Here is a 21,337-nt window from a genome sequence, read left to right as displayed (position 1 = left end):
GGGGGAGGGAAATGGGAGGCTGGGAGGAGGTGGAAACTTGTTTTTTTCTCCTTTTCTCAATAAAAAAAGAAAGAAAAAAATTAAATACTGTTGTGAATTTTAAAAAACAAAACATTATACTCAAGGAAACTTTGCATAAGCAAAAAATTCATAATAAAATATTCCTGTAGAGGCACAGGCCACAAATCAGAGAAGAACAAAGCAGAAAAGCAGGGTGGGGATGCTGAAGAAAGAGAATGTTTAAATACTGCCTTAATACAGTCAAGGGAATAGGATTTTGTCTGTTATAATAGAAAAATCACTCTCTAGAGGATGAAATGTAATGGATGTTCGACATTACTAATTCAGGAGGAGAAGGAATATGCAATAATAACTATATATACATGGCAATAACTCTGTGTGATGTTATAATATTGAGGGAGCACTCTGCAAGCTTTGTTTGGTAATTCAACATGCCTGAGACTGTGCATGTCACATTTAGATTAATAGTAAAAACTGCTTTCAAGTTAATCACCAGGAAACAGATGTATAGATGACTATACGGAGAAGCAAAGTAAACGCACATATGATTTCTATTCTTTTGAGTTGCTTTACAGTCCCCCATTGACCTCTCAGTGGGGTGACTATGCTAGCACCCACTGGACAGTCACCTGTTTCAGGTTTGCTCCACAAATCTGCTGGATAACAAAATGCTTGGATTCTCAAATCTTTCATATAAAACAGAAAAGATGACATAGACCCAGTGCACGTTACCTACTCACTGGGAAGCTCCTCTAGGTTAGTGCTGAATAGAATTTAAAGGACGTCAGTAGTTGCTATATCCTATTGTTTAGGAAAGAAGGAAGGAAGAAAGAAAGAGAAAAAGGGAGAGAAAAAAAAGCTTGAACTTGGTAAGTACAGATATATTTTTTTCTAGAATATTTTCAATCTACCCTCAATTGAATCAACTCATGTAGAAGCCATAGTTACAGAAGGATAGGTCTTGCTATATCTGCTTTTACATGAAAAATATACATATACTTACATAATATACATTTTACTTAAATATATACATTTACTTAAGTTTATATACAAGGCTGAATGCAGTCTTTACCAGAGTATAAGATGCTCCAATTACTTAAAAAAATCATTAAAATGTGTTCAGGTTTTTGAAAGGTTATTTCATGAACCAATGACTGATTTTGAATAAACAATGCTTCTCCCATTTCCAGAAAGTTTTTATTACCAATTGCTATCAGGCTAGTGCTGGTAGAATTGTATAAAACTGTTTCGGCATAGGAACAACTTCATCTTTCACTGGTGCAGGAGATTGGCAGTTAAAGAAAGAAGTCACTTGTCAGAGAGTTTACAACATGCAACAGAAAGAAAATTCACTGCATACACTGCCTGGAGCAGTAGCCCGGGTAGGAACAACAGCAAGGAACTATCATGTAGTAATTTCCTCCAAGGTACAGTTTCCCATCTTTGAGGGAAGCAGGAGAAGTCCCAGGATGCTCTAAAACAGCGATTCTCAATTTTCCTAATGCTGCAACACTTTAACACAGTTCCTCATGTGTGGTGAGCCCCAACCATAAAATTATCTCATTGCTACTTCATAGCTGTAATTTTGCTGTAGTTTTGAGTCTCAATGTAAAGAACAGATACATATACATGGTATCTGATATGTGATACCAAAGGGGTCATGACCTATAGGTAGAGAACTACTGTTCTACAGGGAGATGAATATTCCATGTTTCATGGAAGCTCCTTAAAATTTAGGAAGTAGGCCAGGTGTGGTGCACGTCTTTAATCCCAGCCCTCAGGAGGCAGAGGCAGGTGGATCTCTGGTGTTCAAGGCCAGCCTGGTTTACAGAGCAAGTTCTAAGACAACCAGGGCTACACATAGAGAAACCCAGTCTCAGAAAACCAAAAAAAAAAAAAAAAATAGGAAGTAAACAATTCAAATAGCTTCAGTAAGTCCCTGAAACTGATGAGCTACATAGACTCCTCCCTTCCTGAGTTTTTCTATGCAGTAAGGACTCATGAGAGACACTCCCAGACAAACTGAGCTACTCAGAAGACATTCAGATCAGCCAAAGCACTTAAAAGATGCACAGCCCAACCTGTGGAGCTGCCTGAAAGCTATGCATTGAGACCTGGTTTCCAGCTCTTTTGATCTGTCACCCATGTTGGAGTAGGCTGTGGTGATAGAGCTGACCTTGAGTCATTTCTACGTCTATAGGTAACTCTTCACATATACTACGGTAAGCAACTCCAATGAAACACATTTATTCACCAATCGGACGGACATTGGTGGTATCTTCACTTTGGCCTGTCATCAGGTCCCTGTCTGGGGTGAAGATTTATCTCTTCATTTATCTCTAGGAATACTGTGACATAACAGTGTTGCAACCCGAACAATTTCCTTGATATATGAGGGGGTAACCTAAATATGTGTTAGCATTGTCAAATATAGTTACTTTAAGACTATCCCCTAGAATGCCTTTGAGGCACTTTATATGTGCAGATTTCTAGGTGGATTAACAGTAGAATATTGGTCTCGGTGCTACTGAAGATCACATGACAGGGAATTCTAAACTGTCTTCATCTTAACCTGAAGGCTGCTGGAGACACTTGTGATTCCATAGAATTGCAAGTTAGCTCCTACAAATAGTTCATCTTTTTGCTCCACAGAGCACCCTGGAGATCATAACTGTATGGCTAATACAAACCTTAAATTTTGGTCTGACATCTCTGTCCCAAAATATTAATACACTAAAACACCTTACCTCAGATGGGTATTTTAAAACTATTTTGTAGTATTACATTTATTCTTAGTGTCAGATTCTCATGCTAGATTTTCAAGCTAGTTTTTTCTTCTCCTTGGTCTTATAGGGATACAAGTTATTAGAATTCTATCTTGATCCTTAAGAACTTCCCGATAAAGGAAAAAGTTCAGTCTTTTAAGACATGTTCTTACCTCATATGCTGTTATCTAATATTTATGGAAACAGTGCTGTGAGGTGAGAATACGAGTTAGAAAAAATATCGATGGTGTTGGGGCCACAATTACGCTCTTCTCTAAACTCAAAGAGGTATAATGTAAAAAGGTATATAATTTAATATTTGATAGGTGATAATAAAGCCAGAAACTGCAATAGAATCTTCTTATATCTCTCAGAAGCCATTTACTCGTGGTGCAATTTGTAGATTAAAGGGGAAAATGTAGATCTATGCATTATGGAAACACTTAGCAAAACTGCCAGAGAAATAAAACTGTACAGCATTAAAAGATGGATGTTGAAGGAGAGGAAGAGAGTCTATTTTCTTGAGTAGTGTGTACCCTAATAGGTTGTTCATATCCTTATGGATGACTCAGACTATGCACATATGGGCATCACTAGTTGCACTCAATGGGTTAAAGAAAGACACAAATTTGGGGACGAGGCATAGAGAGGTCTAGGAGAGTTAGGTGGGGAAGAGACAGTCAGATAGCATAGAAGTGCATTCTATACATGTATGAAATTCTCAAAAATAAATTAAAAATATTTCAAAAGTATTACAGCTAAAAAGAATTTAAACTGAATATCCTTCCAGATTCATTTTAGGACACACTGATTCTATTCCATGAAGTTGAGATGAAGGGGTATATATAAAAACACAAATTATTGAAAGTATACACTGTTATGGAGAGGTTTTCAAAGTAAGGGGTATGGAAAGAGAACTCAATATATGTGATTCATTATTTTTGGTGCTAAATGTGCTCTCTAATCAAGAAAATTTCAGTGAGTGGTGAAATTCATTACAGTTATACTCCTGTTCATTAAGGTTCAGTATGCGATCATATCATGTGTTGAAATAAGGGCGGCAGGGCTGCGTCCCTGGCACCTGGCCGCCCCCACGGCTAGCTTTACCCGAAATAATTACACGGAAACTGTATTCTTTTAAACACCGCTTGGCCCATTTCTATCTAGCCTCTTCTAGGCTAGCTCTTGCACCTGGACTAGCCCATTTCTAATAATCTGCTGTAGCCCACGAGCTGGCTTACCAGGAATGATCTTAACCTGCGTCTGTCTGGAGTGGGAGAATCATGGCGACTCTCTGACTCAGCTTCTTTCTCCCAGCCTTCTGTTCTGTTTACTCCTCCCACATATGTTTTAACCTATGAGGGCCAAAGCAGTTTCTTTATTGCTTAACCAATAAAATCAACAGATTGATATATGACACTCTCCCATCAATCATGTGTAATCGTAGCAATACTTTGCCATGTCTTCTGAAGCCTGGTTAGGTGGGTAGCCCTGCTCATGAGTTCACGTGTCAGAGCAGTGCTCAGTCCCTATAAAGATGTTTGACCCTTGCTTTCGGTTTCTACACATTTCCCTTGGGAGGGGTGAAAGTCACAGAACCACAACAGCATCCGTGGGGAAAAACCACGCATGCCCTGTGCCCTTCTCTCTGCTCACATTCTTCTTCATTTCCTTGCTAACCGAGGAGATACCTGTGCAGTGGTCAAGCTCAAAGTGTAAGGCCCCCTATGTGATAACAGCCTGGCCTTCTTCTGGACTAGATGTCGTGGTTGTATCATCATGGAATGGTATTTCCCCTGAACGTTTTATCCTTCCTTCTTTATACTTTCTCCTTATTTTTACTGCTTGGAAGCTGTTGATTGAGTGAATTTAAGTCCTACACAGTCTATTCTATCATCCTCCGTTTCTTAGGGACCCAGGTTAACAATCCTCTGAAGCCAAAAAGACAGTGTAAGGATAAAATTTATAGACTTTACAGAAAGATATAGAGAGATCCACTTAGGTCTCTAAGCTACTGCTTCAACATTAGTTTTTCTAGAGAATTCCACCTGAAACATAGACAAGGTCTAGGTATTAAGGAAGTAATACTTTGCTTTTACTAGCAACTTAGAACTCCATACAAAGAAATGTTGATGGAAAATATGATCTAATACTCTCCATACTTACCAACCAAGATGCCATTGAATATAATTTAAAAATAAATGGGGCTGAAGAGATGGCTCAGCTGTTAAGAACATGTGTTGTTCTTACAGAGGACCCATGTCTGATTCTTAACACCAACACCAGTTGTTCATAACCACCTGTAACACCAGTTACATGATTTCTAATGATTCTGGCCTGTGCAGGCCTCTGCACATATGTGCCCTTCCCCCCACATCATTAAAAAAATGATCTTGAAAAATTATGATGAGTAATAAAGAGTATTGACTGTTTAATTGATGAATTGACATGGTTGTTAAAGTACTTCCTGAAAGAACAATGCCTTGCCTCCAGGAACCTCTGACTCAAGCAGCTTGGGAAAAGAGGACTCCTTTGCATCAGGGAGACTCAACTCAAAACTGCGGGTTTGGGCTAACCATGTTTATATGTATGTGGGCAAGTAAGCTACTGCTGTTGATCCTATACTGACCACAATAGACAGACAGCTCCTGCTTTTATTGTGGAGTAAAGCACACTGACACTCAACTGTGTCCCAGCTCTTAAGCGTAACTTATGTTTAAAATTTTATTTTAATTATGTGCATGTAAGTGTATTTATTTGCGGGTATGTGCACATGAGTGCAGTCCAAGTGGAGGCACGAAGAGAGTGTCAGATCCCCCAGAACGCAAAGCTCCAGGCGGTTGTGAACTTCTTGACCTGTGTGCTGGGAATCAACCTTGGGTCCTCTGTAAGAACAGCAAGTGCTCTTAATCACTGAACTATCATTCCACCCTAATTCTAGCTTATTAATCTAGTTTGTTTATCAGGTATTTGTGGAAAAATTGGGCATCATCTGTGAGGAAATAATGGGCAATCATAGAACGTACATTCAAAGTATCAACAATCTAACATAGTTTAATGTATAGAATACATATTAAAGCAAAGACTTGTAATCTTTTCAATGAATGCTGTTTCTTTCTCAGGAAAAAATGACATTTTAGGAGATAAGCAGACCAAAAAACTATTACCAATATTTTTATATAAAAAGGGATATTTGACAGTCTCTCTGCTTTACTTATAAGAATGATGGCATTACTAAAAGCCAGCTAATGTATTTCTATTGCTTCTGTAGTGTTTATATTGCAGTAGTATTTCCCCTTCACCAGATGTAACCCTTGGTTCTGATGGTACTCATGCACCATGAGTAAAATGATTTTGTTTTTCCCATTTTCTCCATATTACCTGAGATATTCTGTCTGAGAATTCCATTATTAGAAAGTCTTTTTAGTCCATTAACATGTATATTTTTCATGTATAAATGCTTGTCCCCTGGAAATCTATTAAGTGGTTATCAGATGTGGCTGTCTCAATAGAGACAGGTAGTTGTTTATTTTTTTCAACAGATATTTGATAGCACGGCATTATCTAAAAGAAACAGGAATGCGTTCTACTAGCATTAAATTTTTCAAAAAGCATATTTATGATGCTCCTATTATAGGCTGTGCATTAAGCCAGGTGCAGGAATACAGTGATTAAAATCCAAGGGTATGACCCTCTTTGATAGGAAAACTGTCACCTTGTGGGAGAGGGGTTGGCTATCAGACAGATTATCACATAAAGCAGGCAGAGTGAAACCGTGACGTGTTCCCTGAGGAAGAAACAGCAGTTGCTATGAGAGTGAACAGGGAACTTGCTATTAACTTTCCGTGCAGAGAAGATGGGTCCCATAAGCAAGGGACTGTGGTGTGTTCAGGGACTGGTAAACAGAGAGTGTGTGCCAGAAACTACTCCAAGGAGTGACAGCAGAAAGAATGAAGTCCTATCCCTCTGAAGTACCACGGTCACCTCCAAGGAGAGTGCAGGAGGTGACAGAAGGCAGGAGAAGAGGGTGGAGAGGTACCCAGTTAACTCTACTGGGTGACATTTCTAAATGCCATGCATATTAATGGCTGTTCACAAAGAACGCACCCCAAAACTCTAGTAGCCAACGGAAACTGGTGGGATCAGTGAAAGAAAGGAAAAATGTGGGAATGGGCAACTACTACATTAATAAACAAGCAAACGGATAAAGGATGATTTTTACCCTTTAAAAAAAGTGTGAGAATTGTGAAATCTGTTGACATTTCATTAGCGTCTAAACTCAAAACAGCTAAGAGGACATCAAGCGTGTGACCATTACATGCATTTCCCTCTAGCAAGATTGTGAGCTGTCCATCAAAGCTTTTAACTAGACAAGCTCTCCTAATCAGTCTTGCAGGATTTTTAGAAAAGACCGTTTTCAACCATGCTGAAGTTCTTTTAGCAAATATCCACTCTTTTGTTGTTGTCTACCGGGTTCTCCATGTTCACTATGCAGACCGGCTGCAATGTTTCTGTTTCCTTCAGCCTTGCTGCCTTTCTAGTCTGTGGTGACTGCAGACATTTGCTTCCCACTGCTCCGATGTTGTATCCACTGGGTGGGACCCTCAGTCTGTGACAACTTACAGTCATCAATTTCACTGATTCTCGGTGACCACTGTTGACTAGACAAGTCACTCGTTACATGCTGTTTACCACAATTTATCCTAGAATATTGTTTTAAGGAGCTTTCTTTGATACTTTTCTTTTGAATTTCTAAAACTGTAAAATTTTAAATTCTAAACTGTAAAATTCTTATTTTTTTTCTGCTCTTGGATTTAACAAATTTGTTAGGGTTATGGTATGTATATTTATAAATTATAGTTTAAAATTAGAGTTACAGATTAAGCCACTTAAGCACAAAAGTAAGCCACTTATGAGCTGTTCAAGAACAAAACTATTTCCCTTGTCTACTGGGCAGAAACTTGCATTTCCTTTGGCTCTGACACTAGTTAGACTCAACACCCTTAAAAAAATCTGTATAAGCAAAACTAATCACAATAGAAGGTAAGTGTGAGATAGCAGTCAAGGAGCCGGGCATAGTTAGTGTCCAGTTAGTGGTATATTACTTGTATTTTAATAAATAAATCATGCCTGAAGACCAGAGGCAAAGCTAAAGCCACTAGAGAGCAGGTAATGGTGGCACACACCTTTAATCCCAGGATTTGGGAGACAGAGGCAGATGAATCTCTGTGCATTCAAGGCTACCCTGGGCTACACAAGATCAACGCAGAAACAAATCCAGGTGGTGGTGGCCTACATCTTTAATCCCAGCACTAGAGAGAATATAAAATGGGAGAGGCTTAGTCTGCTTAGTCTGCTCAGCCTTGGTAGAGGTAAGACTTCTCTGGTGGTTTGTTTGCTTTGCTTTCCTGGTTTTCAGGTTGAACCCCAATATCAGTCTCTGGGTTTTATTATTTGTGCTACAGTTCAGCAACCAATTTACAATAACAGTAAATACATTTTTATAAATTGTAAGGTAAAAGGAAGGGGTTGTATTGCTGATGTAGTCACTGTACTCTGGAAGTCAAAACAGCTTCAGTGTGCACATGATCTGTATAAGGTTGGGCCTGTTAGTATTCTGTCATGGAGCTGGGGCAGGGGGCTCAAGAGGCCCCAACAACCCCACCCCCACCCCCCGAAGATCTACAGGCAGCTAGTGGTAGCTGCGAGAGAAGAGATTTTTTTTTTCAGGGGTATAGGCACTGGCAAGTTGCCTGTGTTCCTGTAAATAACCCCACCCATGCTCCTATGGGCAACCCTCGTGAAACTCATTGGGTGACTTTTAAAAAGACAGGAAAGGAGAAATGCGGCTATTTGGTAATAGAAAGGGCATCGGTGAAAATGAGGGGATCAAAAGAGGGTGATGAATTGCATATGCTCAAAATACTTTCTATGCATGTATAACAATGTCACAAAACCAATTATATAGTAATATATGCTAACCTAGTAGCAAACTGCATAAATTATATTGTTGAATTTTGATAAAAAAAATCATCAAAGTAATTGGATCAAGCAAAAGTCCAAAGAAGACTCTAAAAATTATTATTATTATCATTATTGTTTGAGATTCAGATTTCCCTATATTTTACAAAGAGCTGAAGCTGGTGTGAATCTGGCCCGATGCTCTATACCAGACTACACTGGTGTGAAGCAGGCTTCGTGTATTCTTCCTCCTTTACAACCACTGAAACCAGTGTCAAAATCTGATTGGAAAGGGAACCAGAGAGTTATTTTTGAGAGGTGTAATACAACCAGCTAATGAACTAAATGCAAGCTAAAAAGTATGGACAATGTGTAGAGAAAGACGGGCAATTTATTCTCTAACAGCCAGGGAATATCTAATTCCTGCAACTGGTCTCAAAGGGCAAAAACATAATAAAAGAAGTTGATTAAAATTTAGGGCTCTGTCTGATTAAAACAAAACAAAAAAAAAAAAAAAAGAAGTACCCTGATCGAGTAGAGGGTAATAAAGTGAGTTTGAGAGGGAGAGAACTTTTCAGTATTATTGCTAGGTTACTTCCCAGAGTAAAGCCACCGAAGTTCAAATGTCTTCCCTCTGATAGCATGGGCTCACCTAGGTAATTAAAGATAACTTCTGGTCTGCCTTCCATGACTCACTGTGATATAAGCCCAAGTTGTTGCAAGTCTAGATTCTGCCATCACATGTGAGCCTGAGAGTAAACCAAAGAGGTGGACTTTTCTCAGTAGTGAAATCACTAAGGACCACAGTTTTAAATACAGTTGAAACTGTAGTTAGACATTATATGGGTCACTGTATAGAGCCACCTCATTATTTTTGTAACTACTTATTGCTTATTGTTATTAACATATTTTCATGAAAATACTTTCATTTCTATAGTAAACATTAGTGCATAAGATAATTTATATGTTTCTAAACCCACATTGCTAAAGGATAAAATAACAATCAAAGTCTCCAGAAGAAGGTAGTTGTGTCACACAGACAAGGCACATGCGCATTTAGAACCAGCACCAATAAGGCTCTCCCATGGGCCCTCCTAATTGCCGAGGAGCAGGGAAGCATAGAAACGAGAATGCTGGGTATCAGCGGAAGCCTGTGCTTCAGCGGAACTGCAAATCCTTCATGACAGAGTCATGCAAAAGCCTGGGAAAGCCAGAAGCTGAAGGATAACCAGGAAAAGGCATATGGGGTTCAGTCTCGGACAAAATGAGAATATGCCAAGACAAAAAGGCAAAGCTCTGAACTGGTAGAAATAAATACTGAGTTATTTGTTCCATTTTGAGAAAAATCTGAATGGATTTTAATTATTCCAGTTCATGGGGAAAGGTTAAATTAATAAATACTTTGGTTTTCCAGCTATGCTTTAGCTGGTTAAGATCATTGACCCTGGTATGTCTTCCACCACCATCAAATGAGGTAAATAGCTGGGAAGTGAATCTTTGTGTTGTAACTAACATGCAATTTCAAGAATTCCACTACCCAGGTCTCCATTGGCCAGCTTGGACTTTCTTCTGATGACTCAGCTTGTAGCCGTGGCCTATAGATGAAATACAGATGGAGTAGATTGTGTTTTCACGACAACCCACAGCCTGTGAATTATCTGGGCTCTTTTGTTCAGTTGTTACCCAGCATGGCTTCTCTCTGTCCTATTGACTGATGGATGTCGAAATTAAGATATTTTTCCCTCTTCATAATGAACACTTAAGTTCTAACAAAATACTGCTTGGCTTGTAAAATCCAAATCAGATCTACCAGAGCTATAGAAATATTGAAGGGACATTAAAACCAACACCAGCCTCGGTGAGATGACTCAGTTGGTAAAATTGCCTACTGCCAATCCTGACAGCCTGAGTTTGATCCCCAGAATCCAGGAGGCAGGAAAGGACTGAATGTGACCTTATGTGCGAGCTGTGGCACATGGGTGCTTGTATGCACATATGCACACACACACACAAAATAAAAACAATATTAATGAAAAAATAAGACTATTTACTAGTTACCAATGTAATAAACATCTATTTACTGTGTGCCTGTGTTAAATGTTTACACATATCAATTACTTTTCTACTAACAGCAACCAAATAAAATGGAAAATTAAAAATTAAAAAAGGCACACTTCTGCAGAAAAAAAATATTTTCCCTGTGGCTATAATTTAGATGGATTTTTAGTTTAAAATGTATTTGAGACTTCTGAGTTTATATAAAATCCCAAACTATTGAGTTCCACTTTTAAATTTAAAAAGAGAGTAAATGAGGGTTTTATTATTGTTTACATATTAACACACAATGAATCTAAAGCTCTTCTAAGGATTGATTGACAGCTTGTCACAGTCTCTATGACATAATTACCTGCTTTGCTCCTGATCTAAACAAGGCAGTGTGTACTGTTAGGAAGGTATAATGGTGTCCTTATTTTTGGTTCCCTAGTATAGGTTGCTAGGTTTTATGTCATTTTCCCCTAGCTACAACTTCTGTGGAATTGGATTTCAAATCACTAAAGCTTCACCTATGATTTGGGCCGACAGCCCTGGTTATCCACCTAACATTTCTAATTGACAATCATTTCCTATTATTCTTAAACCTAGCATGATAAAAGCTGGGGTCATTGTCTGGCACTCTGTTTCAATGGCATTCCAAAAACTTCACAGTTGCTAGGCTTCCAAATATAGCAAAGCCCCTGGTTTTGCCTCACACTTCATGCAACAGAAATTAAGTTTTTCAAACCATTGTTTGTATCATTGCTGGCTTCACCCAACAGGAAACTGAAGTATTGCTTTCAAAGGCAGACAAAGCATGCACCCATGCAATGATACCCGAGGAACATTGGAGGTCACCAGGATAATGTCTTCTCATAATACAATAATACCTAAGGGAATGTGAGACTACCAGGATTCTATATCTTCAATACAATGATACTTATATAAAGGCAGAGGCCACTAAGATCTTACTTTCCCATAATGCAATGGTATCTAACAGAAGATGGAGGCTACCTGCGTTCTGCATTCCCAGAACACCATAATACTTAAGAAACACTCCAGGACACCATCGCCACTGGGGTGAGATAATAATCCTTCAAGTATTTAGACTAAGTAAAGCAGGTATAAAATCACAGCGAAAACAAACCCATAGTGTTAGCTAATATTTTAGGGATTTCCAATTGGCACCAGCCTGTCTTCAAAATCCATCACACCCGTCACGAACCTTGTACATCTACCAAATAGAAAAGACAGTTCTTGTATTCAAGTGATTGCTCCTGACCAAAGTGTAGTAAGAGACAATCAATGTATCAAGCGCCATTTGACATATGCTAGCCACAGGACATGTTTTTACTCTCCAGTCCTATATATTGTGTATGCCATCCTCTCAATCACTTTATTAGCTCAACGAAACAAGCCCAAGAGGAAAGATGGCTGCCTTTATCACATCTTCTACCCAGATCCTAAGGACCTGTAGGATGGACAGGGCTTTTTCACTTGCTGTGCTCTGAACAAACCTATTGACTTGATGCCATGGGACACATTATTGTCTTCTTCCATGAGTTTTTCTCTTTTAAGTCTATGGACATTAGCATTAATATTTTGTCAGACTTTTACTAAGCTTGTGCTATCTGCTCCACTAGTCTAAAGAGTCCAGATGCTAGAGACACTCTGGGTATGCTATCAGCATGTTTCTACTGTAGCTGGATTGTGCTCCACTAGTCTAAAGAGTCCAGATGCTAGAGACACTCTGGGTGTGCTATCAGCATGTTTCTACTGTAGCTGGATTGATAGCAAACACAAAATTGCTAGCTATTAATGTATAATAAGTGTGATGCATTACCAGTAAGGAAATGTTCAGTGGTAGGAAATAGAAAGATTTTCTAATCAATGGAAGGATCTGGGTCCAGCTTTGAAAGTAACAACACAAGTGGGCCATCCTGATGAAGATGAGGAAACAGCACTTTGCCCAGGCTGTAGCTCCCTGTGGCAGGCATAAGAGAGCTGCAGCAAGGACTGACAGTTATGACCAAGGAAATGTACCGGGTAGGGACCCAGACTGAGAGACTACTTTCCCAAGTGTGAGTTCATGTGCTTTCTTCAGCAGATCCGCAGAAGAGGGGCTGCGTAGGGGAAGTGTGTTGCTCAACTTTCACATGGCAGGATCTAGTGAGCTAGACATGTGTGTTATCTTACAGGAACAACATAGTCTTCAGCTGGGCAGTTAGATTCTCCAAGATCATCCAGAGTGGACAGTAAGCTGTTCACTTAGGATTTTTCGAGTTTGATGCCTAGAATTCTGCATCTTGGAAAAATCCCTCTTTTGTATTCAGAATAATCTACCTCTGTGCATCACAAAGTTGTAAGTTTTTGACACTCTACTATAAAGTTATCTGTCCCCGCCAAGGGATACGAAGTTGGGACACATTAAATGATTCTGTGAATACAATGTAATGTGACTGAAATTCATTACCTGTGGTTTTCAAATCCGTCAGTGAGACTGAGATTCTGTAGTGGCGGCTTCGAATCTACCTATTTCAAATACGTATCCTTCAGCCACTTTTATTATATGGAGGGATTATACCATGACAATGTCACCTTTCTAAAAAGGTTTGTACTTGGATTTTTCTAATAGCGATGGTTTATACACACCTCAGGCTCCAGCCTTTCCTACCTGGCATTGCTGAGTACAACATCAGGATAACGAGCTGGAGGTACAATGATGCTTATCGTGGCTGACAGAGTTGTGTGAAAGTCCTCTAAGCAAAAGCCACGCCAGGCATGTCTGAGTGCACCTGCTGGAGGAGACTAGTGTCTCTATAAACATTATGTCTTTCATGCTTTTGACAGATGACTCTGCCCTAGTTGTAAAAACCTATACAATGCTGTGAATAGAAGCTCACTGGCTTCCCTCTCATTTTCTTCTCCAAGGATTTGTTCAACTGCGATTGTTTTAAAAGGCTCAGGCACTCACTACTTTATGATATTCAGAGGCTACTGCAATGCTTCCTATGTGTGACCAGACATTCAGATGTTCAACTACCTCTCCAAGCATACCTTGTCTATTACTTTTGAATTCTTGGGCAAGGACATGAAGCAGTCCCAATGTTTGCCAAATTATCACAAGAATGTAAACCACAGGGTGTGTAATACTTAGGATAATGCATAACAGAACTGATCCAGAGGTGACTATGGTTATCTGAAGATTCTAGCAATCTGACATAGCAGTGAAGCCATGACGTCCTGCAGTCATGTAGTCCCAGTCAAATCTGAGCTTGACATTTAGACCTTACTTCAGCTTGAGCATGCAGCATGTCTCTAAGCCTCAGTTATTTTATTCGTAACATTATCATTTTTACTTGATTCAAAATTTGTTATGAGAATTAAAGTGAGTGCTACACAGCGCTTCAATATGGGCTGGGTATAACATGTCAAAGAGTATTAGTGATGGGATCATCAGGATAATTATGCATGAGACGCTGTTCCATTTTTTTAAAACACCATCTAAAATGCCTCTTTGTAATGACCTTATCATAGAACCATGGTCTCCAAATAGTAAAGGGGGCTTCAGAGCAAGCAGCTTCTTCATCTGCTAGTTGGAGACCGGACCAATGTGTCTTGAGAATTACACCGCTGTTCCAGCAGCAGGCTGTTAAATATTTAAAATGCTATGGATTGAGAAATTTGTTACTTTAAATGAGGAGTGAAATATTATAAGGCTGCAGAAGCATATTATTTTATGAGCTGTGATTATTTTCTTGCTCTGTTGTATCATTATTATATAGGCTACAGAGATAATCTGTTAACTTCCTTCATGGGATATAATAATGTTTATTAAATAAGACTGAAAATCATGCTAATTGTGTGCTTTCTTGAGAAATATAACGGTCACTCTAGAGTTATTAATTACTCCTCATTGAATTTTCTTCTGGCATTTATAATATTAGTTCTACTTAATGTGACACTTTGGGTTGAATCAGCAGGGTTAGGAACTAGGGCCTGCATCATAACTTCCTCTTGTTTGGTGGGATCACACTTGTGTTTTGGCTTGGTCATTGTGGTGGTTTGAATAAGAATGAACCCGATAGGCTCATACATTTGAACACTTGGTAGAATTGTTTGGGAAGAATGAGGAGGTGTGTCCTTGTTGAAGGAGGTATGTCACGGGGGCAGGCTCTGAGGCTTCAGAAGCCTTCTGTCATCTCTATTATGTCTTCTGTTTCCTGCTTGTGAGAGGTCAGATCTTAGCTGCTGCTGCCTGCTGTCATCTGAAACCAAAATATCTAACTATAAAGGCCCAGTTAAATGTGTCCCTTTATAATGTACCTTGATCAAGATGTTTTAATCACAACAATAGAAAATAAACTAATATAAAAGTTGGTGCTAGGATGTCAGATTTTTTTTAAAGAACCTGACCATTTTTTTTTTTTTTTTTTTTTTGTGGGATGTGGAAGATCTTGGGACTTTAGACTAGAAAAGTAGTTGAAGGCTATGAGCAGAACTCAGTAGGCCATCCTAGTAATTTCTCAGAAGACAGTATTGCAGAGAACATTACAGACTGTAGAGATCAGCTCAGGAAGTTTCGCAGGGGGCAATATTAACAAGTGGGCCCAATCTATTTCTTGTGACATTTTGATGAACAGTGGGGCTGCTTTCTGCCCTTGTCCAAAGAATTTGTCTATGGCTAAATTTAAAAGTAATAGGCTAATTTCTTTGGCAAAGGAGATTTCAAGAAAGCTGTGTTATTGACCCTGTCATGTGGTTATGAGTCATCAAGCTTAAGCAGGCTACTGTGAAAAAGAGCAAGCGGGGCAAAAAGAAACACAAACTGTACAGTTTGAAGAGATTAAAAAAAACACACACACAAAAAATTAATGTTGTCACCAAGACTTGTGCTGAAAGAATAAAGGAGAGGCCCTATCTTAATTGGAATAAAGGGAGGGGTGCCCTTGGGGCAAGACTCTCCCCAACTAGGCTTCCAGCCTGCAAGAGTAAATGCCTAAAGAACGTCTGCTCTGAGAAAGCAACAATAGACAAAAACTGCTGCAAATGTGCTTCAAAAGCACCAAACCCTTCCCAATCAGGCAGCATCATTCACATGGCCGTGACTCTAGGTCTTGAATGCACATGGGGAAAGGGGTTCTAGAATCCTCCTCCCCAGGTAAGGAGAGCTGATGAGGCCAGGAAGAGTGTGGCAGGGCAGTTCCTTCATGTAGGTCCTGAGAGGGCAAGAGGCCTCAAGAGGCCACTCTGTAAAGCTGTGAAAGGGAATTCTGCATTTCCTTGGAGACCTCAAGATGCTGGAGATGCCAGAATCATGGGCTATCTGGCAAAGGAAAGCTGCTGACAGGGAGTTTAACTAGTCCAGATATGTTGATGGCAGAAAAGACAAAAGGGTAGAACCATATAACCCCTCTGATACCAGACAAAGAGTTATAGGATTTGAAGTTTGTCCTGCAGGGTTTCCATTTTGTTTGGCCCAGTATTTTATCAGTCTTTTATCACTATGTCTCTTTTCCTACCTTATGAAATGTGTGTGTGTGTGTGTGTGTGTGTACATATATATATACATACACACACAGACATATATAATTCTGTGTCATTGATTTTTGATTTTACAGGGACCTTTGAAGAGATTGCCTGAAGTCTCAGAAGAGACTTTGGGCTTCAAAAAGGGTTGAGACTGAAAAACTATGGGGAAATTTAAAATTGGACAATGTACATGTTGCATTTATGATATTGCCATAAATCAGTGGGGGCAGGGAATGGACTGTGGTGGGTTGAATGAGAATGCCTCCCATTGGCTCATATATTTGAATACTCAGTCCCTAGTTGGTAGACCTGTTTGGAAAGGATTCGGACATATGGCCTTGTTTAAAGAGGTGTACCACAGGGGCAAACTTATGTTCAAAGGCCTCCCATTGTGCGCTCTGACTCCTGCTTGTGAGATGTGAGCTCTCAGCTGCTGTTTCAGCAGCCTGCTGCCGTGCCTTTGCTACTCTGTCACGGATACTAATCCTCTGAAGCTGTAAGCCTGGTTAAATGCTTTCTTTATAAGTTGTGCTGGTCATGGTGTTTTATCACAGCAATAGAAAGGAAGTGAACACAGTTTTGAACACGGGTCATTATTCTACTCCCTACAACAGGTAACGTTTTCTACAGTTATGTAACTGACCCTTTTTAAGGAGCGCCTGAATACTGATTTCATGAAGACGGAATTTTCTTCTCTTTCATCTAGAAGGTGTTAGAAGATTAAGCTGGATTCTGTGTGATGTATTTTAAACTCTCAGATTTATTCATGAATGTGAGGCAAGCCAGAGATGGAGAGATGTGTCTTGAAGTTTTGAATATGTAAATGTTCACCAAGTTGATCACAGAGAAGCTTCTGGAAAAATGTGGTGTGTCTAGTGGTAATTTCCCTCAACAAGCATATTCTCCTCGAGGCTATTATCTGGCGATTCTCTGGGGTAGTATTTTGCTGTGTAGTGCAGGTTGGCTGCACGTTTGCAACCCCCCCACCCCTTCTTCAGCCCGCTGAAAGGATGACCAGGGAGGTTACTATAGCTGCCACTCTCCTGACATCCCTTAACAAAGAATCTAAGTCTTCCAAGGATGAACTTTTCCCACAGGCTGCTGTGTTAGGTAGATCCTCCTGACATTCCTTAAAAAAGAATCTAAGTCTTCCAAGGATGAACTTTTCCCACAGGCTGCTGTGTTAGGTAGATCCTCCTATGATGCTCCACGGCCAAAGAGAAGATGGCTTGCACCGGATAAAGTCAGGTTTTTTTTTTTTTGTTGATCCCGAGGAAGAAAATCTTCGAATGGGGTCAGGATGGCGAGGTTGAGGATTATGTTTATGCCCTTGATTTTTCTGAAAAGGGATCAGCCTTGCGAGTTGTCCAGGGCATGTCTGACATCACTGAAACTGACAGGATTTTACTAAGCACCCAGTCTGGAAAGTACAAGACATAAGTTCTCTTCTAACAAATTAACAAGAGTTACTAGCCTTACGAAGCAGGGGAAAGTGAAACTTCTGTTGGATTTTTCATTTGCTTGTTTATTTGAGATGGGATCTTGTATAATTCTGGCTAGCCTCAAAATCATTATTTTGCTGAGTGTGACCGTGAGTTCCTGACCCTCCTGGCTATGTGGATTACAGGTGTGTACCATCATGTCCCGTTCAGGTCGTGCTAGAGAGCAACTGCAAGACTGTGCGTGCTAGGCAAGCACTCTACCACATGAGCCACGTCCCAAGTTTCTGGGGTGTGGTTTAGACTGGCGCTTAGTTACCTAACAAAGAAAACTCAGGCCCGAGCTGAGCTAACCATGCTGTGCATATGGATTATGCCAGCAGAGCTGAAGGTGGTTGTGATCTCCTCCAAAGGGAAGAGGATTTAATATGGGTGTGGGGTCATCCTCTGAGAACACGGCATCTAAAAATTGTATGTATCTTCCGTAAGAGACAAAGAATTTTCATGCAATCAATAAAATTCCGGGTTGCGTTTATCCCCATTCATGGGTGTCATAAATTACAACGGTAAAACTTGATTGGTGTTTAGGATAAGGTATGTCTGCTCGGTAGGAGGACTTCATGGAAGCCAGTGGGCACCACTGTCTACGCTGTGAGTGTGTGGCAGAGCCAGGAGTTGCTCTTCTTTTACACACCTCTTTCAGCTTCCATCGCTACCTCTGGCGTAATTGTACCTGGAACTGGCTGATATGTTTTCTCTGCAATCCTTTAATCCAACTACGCTCCCTCAAATGACTATTCAATTTTAGAAATTAATAGGTGCTACATGAATGAAAAAGGCAAATGAGAGCATGGGAGGATGAATGCTGCGTTCTTTTTATAAAATAGAGACAGAAATCACGAAAGCTACTCAAGTTCACACAGAAGGATCAGCGTTTCACAGCGCAGATGAAGACGGGTTGGTATGTACTTCTGAGTCGGAGAAGACTGTGTATAAGGAGACTACTCTTCAATAGCACAGAGACTGGACACAACATGAGCTGGAGAAACATAGCCATAGCTGAGGTCAATGGCAGTGTGGATGGAGGCTAAAAATATAGATTTATGATTAAGGTATTGCGCAACAATGACCTGTGAAATTGGTCTCTGTTTCCATCCCAGAATTTTCCTAAAGTTAATGATCTCTGATCCAGTCTTAATCTAAAGCAAGCTCTTTGCTTTAAAAGGAAGGGAAATACCCCAGGAAGCACCTAACTGGCAGTTAGAGTCGGGGGTTTCCTATTTCCCTCCCCCATGACCCGTATTGGTGTGACTGGCACAGATTGTATAATGTGGTCTCATTGCTAAACTCTTGGAGACCTTCAAGCAGTGAGTGGAGAAATATAAACACAAAAGCAATATCAAACTTGTGCCAGGAATTCAGAAAAATTCACCCAGTTGAATGAATATTGTATGCCCTGACTCAAGGTAGATCCTAGAACAAGAGACAGAGAGAACTGTTGCAATCCAGGTGAGTCAGAAAACAGAGAAACACCAGGAAGCGTTGACTTGTGTGCTTTTGCAAGTCATGCTCATGGGAACAGATGAACAGCCTTGGAAATCTGAGATTCTTTTTTCTCCCTAGTTTGAATCATTTGAAAATGAAGTCAGACTACAGTGTTTCCCCCTACCCGACCCCAGTCCCGAGAGTCTTTCAAGAGCTCTTCTCCATTTTTCTTTCTTCCTGCTCCAATTTTGCCTCCTCTCACCAGGGCCTCTTTCCTAACAAGGATGAAGAATCCTGCTACTGGTGTTGGAAGATACCCATGTGTAAGGAAAAAGAAGCAGGCCATTTCAGAACCATGAACCTGCCACCACTTGAGCTAAAGAAGCAGCCATCTTGAGAAGCATTCTGCAGAGAAAAAAAATGGAGGAAGAGAAAGAGAGTAGAAATCTCCATTTTGAAACTGTTCTTCTTTACCTCTAGGCTGCAGCATTTTCTTTGAAGTGGCATTTGATTTTTATGACTTAAAAGTCTTCCTTTTTTTTTTTCACTTTCTGACTCTGTCCTTGCACCTTCAACACTTGGACAACAACTTTTCCCTCAGGGAAAGCAGGCTTGATCCTGTCTCAGATGCACGTAGCACACGTGGAACCACCATAGACCCGCTGGTACGCTTCTCTGTTTTAGACAATCTCATTGAGACTTTTGGTCTTAGAGCATGAGCCCCCTGAAGTATGGCCGGGCACAGGCCACAGGTAGATTTTGGAGCTTTTCCTACCTACTTGGTATAAAGGTAAAGACTCCTATTACCAGGAGTTCGGGACAGCCTAGTTTCTGAAAGGCTGTGTTGTAGGAGAGCCTATGATGGTGTGTTAAACGGTGTGAACACTTCCGAGAGCCTCTAAGCAGCATGCCTGGAAAGGAACAAGCTGCAACATTTCTTTAATTCTCCTTCAGACAAGGCTGGCCCTTGGGGAGTAAGGTGCAGTGAACCACTGAACTGCTCCTGATGCAGTCAGGGAGACTGACAACAGATGTCCAAAGAAGAACCCTCCAAAGGGTGTCATTCTAATTAAAATGAGGGTTTATATTCGGAGAAGTGTCCCATACTGTCTCATCCACAATTATTTACTCAAGTGGTTTTGTTTGGCTGTGGCTGGGTCCCATGGAAGGTAGATTCAGATACTATAATATCTGTTAGAGATGATTTGGTGAGAACATGGTAGTCTGATGTCAGCCTTTTGCTGCCGCATCTCCAGAACCCACAATAGTATACATCCCTGAGCTGCCTTTCTCACAGCTAAGACTGGATCTGTAGAGATCATGCAGCCAGCCACCTACCCCAAGCAGGGCTCCTCCAGGAGGTAGCCTTCTGCCTGTGGCTCCCTGTAGCTCTGTCCAACAGGTCCTTCTTGTGTTTGGTATCAGGCTCCTCAAACGTAAGCCCTCTTCCTCCCCCTGCCTGCTGCCTTTCCAGATGTTAGAACTACCTAATGGGCTTTTGTTGCCTATACCTGCTCCCTTCCACTTATCACCGAGACACTCCTCCTGGCCACCTCATGGCAAACTAGCGAAGTGCCTACGCATGCTTTTTGTATGATTGTTTTCTTTACACTCATGACAAAAATTACCCAAACTTTATCAAACTACCAAAACGTTAGATGCTAGGGACTTGACTGAGATATGTGACCCCTTCCAGCCTTCTCCCTCTTTGTATTTTCTCTCTCCTGGTTCCTTTCCCAGAGGCTCTCAGAATCTTCACAGTGACAAAGCGGAACCAGGCTTGGCATATCCTTTCTGGTAGCACCGAGAGAGGATGTCTAAAGAGCCGAGTGAAAACGAGAACGTGGAATTGTTAGCTCTCTGATCTAGTTTCAGGAAGTGTGCGCTGCGTTTCGTCAATTCCAGGGAAAGCAGGGAAGGGTGGGTATAGCTTAGCTGGAGCAGATAACGGGTGTGAGAAGACCACGTGAAAGACAAGACATGCAGCCATCAAGGAGCCATGTCTTCCTACTTCTGATGGCTCTGAGTTTTCCAGGACAGCAACGTGTGTGATGAAGAAGAATGACAGCCACGCTGCCTGGTATCTGGAAAGATGTCAGT

At 40.5% G+C, this 21,337-nt stretch overlaps 1 protein-coding gene and 1 non-coding gene across 7 annotated transcripts in view; both read right to left on the bottom strand.

The window, feature by feature from the left end:
- The window catches only part of Unc13c (unc-13 homolog C), a 453,039-nt gene that overhangs the window by 316,759 nt on the left and 114,943 nt on the right, over positions 1–21,337 (bottom strand). The gene's annotated exons all lie outside the window — the stretch shown is intronic.
- LOC142847442 (small nucleolar RNA SNORA61) lies at positions 8,926–9,053 on the bottom strand. Its single transcript, XR_012910196.1, has one exon. It is a non-coding gene; the product is annotated as a small nucleolar RNA SNORA61 (small nucleolar RNA).

This window comes from Microtus pennsylvanicus, chromosome 3 (assembly GCF_037038515.1).
Source record: "Microtus pennsylvanicus isolate mMicPen1 chromosome 3, mMicPen1.hap1, whole genome shotgun sequence".
Lineage (NCBI taxonomy): Eukaryota > Metazoa > Chordata > Mammalia > Rodentia > Cricetidae > Microtus > Microtus pennsylvanicus.
Note: the sequence above shows the minus strand (reverse complement) of the source record. Positions and strands in the feature narration are given on the sequence as shown.